The sequence below is a fragment of the Chelonoidis abingdonii genome, chromosome 16 (genome assembly GCF_003597395.2).
Source record: "Chelonoidis abingdonii isolate Lonesome George chromosome 16, CheloAbing_2.0, whole genome shotgun sequence".
Taxonomy (NCBI): Eukaryota; Metazoa; Chordata; order Testudines; family Testudinidae; genus Chelonoidis; species Chelonoidis abingdonii.
In genome coordinates, this window is record NC_133784.1 from 19,253,226 (window position 1) to 19,259,225 (window position 6,000).

Below are 6,000 nucleotides of genomic sequence, written 5' to 3' on the forward strand. Positions count from 1 at the left end.
TTTAGTAGAATTACATGTTCTATTCCTGTCACCCCTCTCTTGTAAACCAGGCATCAGCCCTTGTCTGAAACATTGAGACCCTCAGCTGGTGAGGTAGTGTGCTGTGAAACAGCCCTGCTGCTTGAACTCTTAAGATGTAAGTATTACCTAGTGGGGGAGGAGAGAGAAGCTAACCTGAATCAGGGCTGTGGCTTTTGTCAGTTTCAAGTAGGTGAGATCTGTTTCATACTCACTACACTAGCCTGGAATTACCATTCTTGTAGCTTCTGTGTAACTGTCCAAAGCAGCCTGCTGTATGTTAGTGCCTCCTGGCTGTTTGGAATTGTGCCTAGGAGCAATTTGCAGAGTCCTCTTCTTCAGGTATGTCTTAAGTACATTTGCAATATAAATATATAACATGCCATAGCTGGGAACCACGCAAACAGCTATACACAAGAAAACTCCCCAGTAGGTGCACCATGCTCCCCTGCAGCCCTATGCTGGAGAGGTGGGTTGGGTCAGATAACACCACTTTTACTGCTAGCAACTTGACCTGGTTGCTAGTTGGGACAGCTGCGGAAAGCAGGAGAGAAATGGCATATGCCTGGACAGCTGCTCTGCCCTAAGCATCCCTTGTGTCTGCTGTTCTGGTTCCCTGAGCCTGGTCACTACTACTGCCCAGTCACAGACCAGTACATCACAGGCACTGGGGCAGAGGTTTATCTTCCCACAACATTTGGTTCCATTTCCCCTCCTCAGTGCTTGCTTCCTCTGAAAAGGGGCAACAGACCAAACCCCTTTTTTCATGGACAGAGGAAGCCAAGTTCTTAGCACTGGCTTCCTTACCTTGGCGCTGAGCTTGTCCTGTTTTCTGCAGGTCTTACTCCTCATTGAAGCAAGTAAAAGCAGAATCTCAGGAGGAGGGAGCTCCAGTTCACCCTCATGGGCTCAAATCATCCTCTCTAGCCTATGCTTGACACTAATCATCCAGCTGTAGAACTTGATGCAGCTACTACTAATGGGGCTACAGAGGGTGGGTGCAGGTTTCTGGGCCTCTGGCATACTGCACTCTGCCTTAAAAGAATGGGTGGCTCCTGACATAGGAAGGGTGAACTAGCCATACCCCACTTGAGGCAGGCCCTTTCCATGCTTTCAGGCTGCTTGGGATGGGCATTGCATTTAAGGAGCCCCTGGGTTTCAGCAAGCTCCAATGTCTTCTGAGGAGATGCTGTCCACCTGAGTGTGGACACCAAGGGGCTTTCCCTGCCCTTTGCATAGCCCCATCATACCACAGCCAGCTGTTACTACTCCAGCTCATCTTCCACAAGCCAATGGGCAGAGATTCCAGCCCACCTGCTTTCAGTAATCCAGTCTTTAAAAAGGGCTATACCAGTAAGTTTGCCTCTTCTCTTCCCAGATCTGTCTCAGCCCCGGGGTTCTGCATGGGGGAATGACTGGTAGCATTGGCAACTTACGCTCTGGAATGACATCTGTTTGTGAAGAACAACTGCTAATACAGCACCAAGTACTGGTGTCTGCAAAGAGCCTGGAGAGTTTGACCTGCTTCTCTCTGCTGAGTGCTGACTGAAATGTGTCGGCTGTCAGTGTCATTAACTACGTCTCTATACCCTGATACAATGCTGTCCTCAGGAGCCAAAAAATCTTACTGCCTTATAGGTGAAACTACATTATATCGAACTTGCTTTGATCCACCAGAGTACACAGCCCTGCCCCACTCCCGGAGTGCTGCTTTACCATGTTATATCCAAATTTGTGTTATATCGGATCATGTTTGTATCAGAGTAGAGGTGTATTTCAGTGCTGGCAACAAAGGAAGGAGTGGGTGTATTCTGAAGGGGTGCAATCTGCTGTAAGTGGACTCTCCTGCTGATCTAGGTTGGTGGAACTTGTGGGCAAAGCTTGAGGCTTGCCCCATTTCCTACCTGTGTGATACACATATGCACTTGTCAGCTTCAGTCATGTCTCATACTGCCATCTTTGCAACTTTTTCCTCAAATGTTTGTAATAAATTGGGGGATTCTCAAGAGGGGAAGGGGATTGGAGTAGGGATTCAACAGCTATTACAATATTATGAGTGCGTATTACTTTGATCCTAAAGAAGTGGCTGCATTCCATGGCTCCCACCAGCCTGGGCTGGGAAGTGACACCTCTTTTCCCCTTTGACCTTTCCTGGCACCACTTGCTAGAAATAATTTTCACACAGCTTTCAAGTCAGCCTGTGGAGCCAACAGCTAAATCCATCCAGCACTGGAGGGTTTTGTGCGTGTGTGCACACACGTGCCTACCTTTGCATTTGTGTCCTTTGCAGAATTATTACAAAGCTTGAAAAAAGCTCAGAGTTCCCCCTTGCGTCTCTGCTCCTTCCCCACAGGCCCGCGCCTGGGGGCTGAACAATCACAATGTGTGTTCTGCAAATGCTGCAGGGCTATGTTCTCCCCTGCTCCTCTCCTGAGGCCTGGTCTGCAGAATTTTTGTGCTGGTCTCCATGGTTGTTAGTGTGATTTTTCCCCACATCCCCACCCCTGATACAATTAACACAAGCCCTAGTATGGACACACCTATGCTAGGCCAAAGAAGCTTTATATGTGTGTAGCCTATTCCCATCTGCATGCATGAGCAGCCCACTAAAGATGGCATCAACCACAGGAATATTGGCAACACAATGTTCCAGGCCCTAGGCTGGAAGGAAGGGTCAGGATGGGAAGGAAATGCTTCCACAGTGATGAGCACCAGGATTCCCATCCAGGATTAATCTGTGCAGGCCCCAGCCTCTTAGACCAGTGTAACTGCAAACATTCACTAATACAGAATAATCTGCATTGCTCTATAAACTGGGTGCAAGCAAACATTGCATTTTAATATGGCTAAATGTAAATGCATGCATCTAGACACAAAGAAAACAGGCCCTCCTTAAAGCATGGGGGACTCGATCCTGGGTAGCAGAGACTGAGCAAGATTTGGTGGGTGTGGTAGATAATCAGCTGAATGTAAGCTCTGTGGTCAAAAGGCCTAATGTGACCTGGGCCGCATACAGGAATCTCCAGTAGGAGCAGAGAGATTATCTTAACCTCTGTATTTGGCACTACTGCTGGAATCCTGGGTCCAGTTCTGGTGTCCACAATTCAAGAAGGTTGTTGTTAAATTAGAGAAGGCCAATGCGAAAGATGAAAGGATTCAAAAGCCTGCCTTATAGTGATTGATCTCCTTGAGTATTTAAATTAGCAAAGAGAAGGTTAAGGGCTGACTTGATCAGTCTTTAAAAGTACCTTCATAGGGAACAAATATTTGACAATAGGCTGTTCACCCTAGCACAGAAAAGTCTAACACAGCTCAATGGCTGGAAATTGATGCTAGGCCCATTCAGACTGAAAAGTAGGGGTACATTTTTAACCATAGTGTAATGAACAATGGGAACCATTTACCAAGGGCTGTGATGGGTTCTCCACCACAGCAATTTTAAAATCACAATTAGTTATTCTTAGGACTCAGCTGTAGGGATTGTTGTGGGCTAGTCTTTGGGGGTCAGACCAGGGCCTTTCTAGCCCACAATCATGAATCTGCCCTGAGGATTGTGCTGCTTCCATTAACCAGGCCAGTTAATGCACTGCAGCCTTTGCATGTAGACATGGCCCCTGTGAGAAGTTGCAGAGCTCTACTGAGCCCTGATCGCAAGGTTGTCCCTTTGCGTTTCTCCGGTATCCAAAACACACACAGAAAAGGAGCTAGGAACAGGGATGAGGCCCCTCCCAGATGACCTTGCATGCACGGAAAATCTCTTGATGCTGCAATGGCAGAATATGGGAAATGGGGGAAGGGGAACCTCCACTATCCCACCGCTGGTCTGCAACTGTAAACCCCTAACTCACAGCAGGGCCAGATTAACCTTTTGTGGGCCTCCATGGTGGCAGTGGAGCATGGTGTGGGGGAGATCAGTCTCCAAAGCAAGGGGACAGCCAGGGGCAATGGAGCATGGCAGGGGCAGTCCCAGTCTGCTCAGCCTAGTGCAAGGGCACTATTTACAAACTGGCAGTTCCCTGATGCACAGTGGCTCACCTGGCCCTGTGCTGCCAGCATGCCCTTTCCCCTCGGGGGTGGGCTCATGTTGTGCCACACAGCCCCCCACCTGACACCCCCTGACTCCCTATAGCCAGAGACCCTATGGACCCACTATGTCCAGCACCCACCCCAGACCCCTCCACAAATCCACAGCGCACTGCCCAAACCCACCACATGCCCAGCACCCCCCACAGGCCCCCCATGCCCTAGTGCCCCAACACACACATCTTCCCTGCCCCCTCACAGCCCAGCACCTCCCCAGACACCTAAGAGACCCACTCCCCTATGCCCTGCCTCCCAGCCACACTCACCGGCCCTGCTGAGAGGTGACTGCCAGGTTGAGCCGGAAGTGCAGCCAGGGCTGGTCCCAGGGCAGGGAATCGCTCTGGCCCTTGGGAGTGGCACGATCAGCCAGGCCAGGGCCTGCCCCGGCCAGGCTCCCTGAGGACCCACTTGCCTGGAGAGGCCCAGACAAGACACCCCACTGTTGTCCTCCCCACCGGCTGAGACCTGAGACTGGCCAGGCTTCTGCACCAGTCCAGGCGGCTCAGCTCCAGGGAGACAGGTGGGGTCCCACAGGGGGTGGGAAGCAGAGACTGCCCGGAGCCAGAGGTGCACTGGGGTCCGGACAGGGGGCAGAGAGAAGCATGGGGATGGGAGTGGGGACTCGGGGCGCAGTGCAAGTGGAGCAGGCCGGGGCCCCCTCTGAGCATGGACCCGGCTCCAAGTGGCCACTGGCGCCATTGTTCAGAGCCCAAGCCTGACCGGGTTCCTGTGTGAAGGGGCTGTGGTGATTGCCAATAGCCACTAGATGGCAGCTGCTCCCCAGCAATGCCCGCCCTTGCCTTCCCTAGAGCTCAGGGGTGGTGCCAGAGTTGGGTCCTGGGCTTGAGCGCGGAGGGTTTTGTTGCCCCCCTGTGCTCTTTCTGCCTGCTCCCTTTTCACCCGTCAGGTCTGCTCAGGGCCCCGTGTCAGCCACGGGTCACTGACCCCTAGCTGGACAGGCCTGTCTCCCACCTTCAGAGCCATGGGTGTGGGCAGGACCGGCGCTAGGGTTTCTGGCGCCCTAGGCCCCGGGACATTTCGCCACCCCGCGCGCGGGTCTCGCGGATCCCTGACCCCTGGGGGGGGGCGCCCTGGGCTGCCGGGTCACGGCGGCGGCTCGCTGACCCCGGGGGCGGAGGGCTCCCTGGGCTGCCAGTCACGGCGCGCTCGCTGACCGCAGGGGCGGCGCCCTGGCTGCCGCTGCGGCGCGGCGCTCGCTGACCTAGGGCAGCGTGACGCGGCGCCCTGACTCTGCAGGGGACACCAGGGTGCGCGGCAGGCAGCTGCTGCTGCCGGCAGCTAAGCCCCTCCAGCAGCAGCGGCTGCAACCATTGAAAATTTTTTGGGGGGGCACCACTTTTTGGCACCCCCCCAAAACTTGGCGCCCTAGGCACCTGCCTAGTTCGCCTAAATGGTTGCACCGTCCCTGGGTGTGGGGCCTGCAGGCTGAGCAGGTGACCATGTGGGCCCAGCCCCCCCCCCGCCCCCCCCAGTACGCCTAGCTCCAGGACACAGGCTGGGATGGGGATACACACAGGGGAGGGTTTGAGCCGGCCAGTGACTAACACAAACACCAGGGAGAAGAAGCCAGCCGGGGACGTGGAAATGTGGGGAGCAGCCGCAGCTCTGTGTTGTGCCATGATCCCTCCCACCCCACAAGGGGGCTCTTTGGATCAGCTCCCAGCTCCAGGGTGTCTCAAGCCCCACTGGCCATGTGTAGCCTTGGGGCCCACAAGGGGGCTGCCCAGCTCAGCCTCTGGCTAAGGATGCAAATCGAGAGGTTCCTGGCACCAGCAAATAACGTGGGTGACCCCCACCCACACAAGGCACATGGTTGGGGAAATTTCACGGGGCTCTCTGGACATGCCTGACACTGATGCAGAGTTGGGGGTTAGGGGA